The sequence below is a fragment of the Echinops telfairi genome, unplaced genomic scaffold (genome assembly GCF_000313985.2).
Source record: "Echinops telfairi isolate 266 unplaced genomic scaffold, ASM31398v2 ScPeMD7_5;HRSCAF=22, whole genome shotgun sequence".
In the NCBI taxonomy this organism is placed as follows: domain Eukaryota; kingdom Metazoa; phylum Chordata; class Mammalia; order Afrosoricida; family Tenrecidae; genus Echinops; species Echinops telfairi.
The window spans coordinates 12,301,736-12,303,839 of NW_022103901.1; the positions used below are offsets into that span (position 1 = coordinate 12,301,736).

The following is a 2,104-nucleotide window of genomic DNA, read 5'->3' on the forward strand; positions in this document are numbered from 1 at the left end:
TATTTCTAACCAAGGCTTATATATCTTTGGGGGTGTGCAAGCCCCCTGATTACAGGTAACGACCTACGTCACAGGAAGGGGTTGTACCATAGCCAATACAGTGATGGGAGGGGGACGATTTAGGGGTGTGCACGCTATAGGAAGAGGAGAGATTAAGGGTACACAAGTGACAAGATGGGCGGATCCTAAACTCATGATGGCGGCCTAACCTTGATTGTCCTTGAGCTGGAGACTTGATTTATTCCAAGCTTTCAGGGGAAGCAATCCACTGTCCCTAACAGCAGGGAGTGAGTCCCACCTACCTAGCTCTTGAATCAGATCCCAGGGTGTGGGCCTTGGAGGCAGAAGAAGAGATCACTTCTAGAAATTCTGGGAAACCCTCTGGAGGATGGGGTGTTTAAGCAGGATTTGAAGGCCAGGGGTTTCAATAGGTGGATGTGGGGAATGTCCTTGACATCTAGCCCACTCCCATGGGATGGCCTTATCCGTCTGACCTCACTCACCATTAGAACAAATGACTGGGCAAATGAATGCAGGGGAGGCTGAATGAGGCCAGCAAGGGCGGGTCCCTGGTGATCAGGAGGGTCTCAGTCAGCCTGGTTGTGGAGAATACCATCCCTCAACCTGCCCCTTAATGGTTAAACAAAATCCAAACTCATTGCCATCAAGTGGATGTCAGCTCATAGCAACCTACAGGACAGAGTAGGATTGTCCCTAGGGGTTTCCAACACTGTAGAAAGCCTCGTCTTTCTTCCACAGAATGGCTGGCAGTTTTGAAGTGCTGGCCTTGTGGTCAGCAGTCCCACGATTAACCAACTACGCCCCCAGGACTCCTCCTTCAATGGTTAGGACACCGCAAAGACACATCCTTCCTTGCATGAGTGGGCATGGCACCTAGCAGAAGGGCTCAGTGCTGGGAGACAGGGTGATGGGAAGCTTAGCTGGCAGACTCTTCCTCAGTTGCGCCGCCCTGAGAGCTGGCATCAACACCAGCTATACTTTCAGCCTAAACTGCTTGCCCAGGTTTTTATAACTATGCCCCCAAAGAGTCCTGGGCACATAGGGCATTTGTTCACTCCCAGTTCCCCTGTGGACCTGAAGGACACCCTTACCCCAAATCTTGCCCAGGTCTGTAGCGTTGTTGTTGTTGTTGTTGTTAGGGGCCATCGAGTCTGTTTGACCCATAGCAACCTTATGCACAAAACGGGGTAAAGCACTGCCCGGTCCTGTACCATCCTCATAATTGTCCGTACGCCTGAGCCCATTGTTGCTCCACTGTGTCCATCCACCTCGTTGAGGGCCTTCCTCTTTTTCACCGCCCCTCGACTTTACCAAGCATGATGTCCTTCTCCAGGGACTAGTCTCTCCTGATAACATGTCCAAAGTATGTAAGATGAAGTCTCTCCCTCCTTCCCTCTAAGGAGCACTCGGCCATACTTCTTCCAAGACAGATTTGCTTGGCCTTTTAGCAGTCCATGGCACTTCCAAGAGTCTTCTCCAGCACTGTAATCCCAATGCATCGATCCTTCATCAGTAGCGATGTGGGGCAGGCAGACACAGGTCAGCATCACTGAGGAGTAGGGTAGCTTGTTCCCCTCTGACAGAGGAGACTAACGCCTACAGAGAACTCAGTAGTTGCCTGAGTCTGGCCGCTTCTGAGAGGCAGAGCTGAGGTCTGTGCCTCCCAAGCCATTTCCTGCAACCACCTCGTTACCCTGGAAGACGTCCTCGACGGGCACTTCTCATTTGGCCAACAAACTGGGCTTTCCACAGCAAGACGTGCAGATAGAAGAGAGGGCGCAGCTGCCTGGCCTGGCAGCCTCTGCCTTCCCAACACAGCTATTCATCTTACGCTTATTGGGCCCAGCCCAGTGGCCTTTAGGCTGAGTCTCAGGATCCAGGCCAGCTTGCTCAGCACCTTTCTCCTAGTCTGTCTTGGGCAATCTGTCTTCTTGTCTGACCCCATCAGGATCCTTGTCTCTGTGTCTCTCTCTATGTCTCCATTGCTGTAAGTCTGTCTCTCTGCCCTTGCCCTTGTCTCCTCTCTTTTTGTCCACCTCAGGGGCTCCTCTCTATGGCCCTGCCTCTGTTCAGGAACAGCCAG

The 2,104-nt window shown here is 52.2% G+C and overlaps 1 protein-coding gene across 1 annotated transcript in view; it reads left to right on the forward strand.

The window, feature by feature from the left end:
- The window catches only part of LOC101646050 (kxDL motif-containing protein 1-like), a 7,258-nt gene that overhangs the window by 242 nt on the left and 4,912 nt on the right, over positions 1 to 2,104 (forward strand).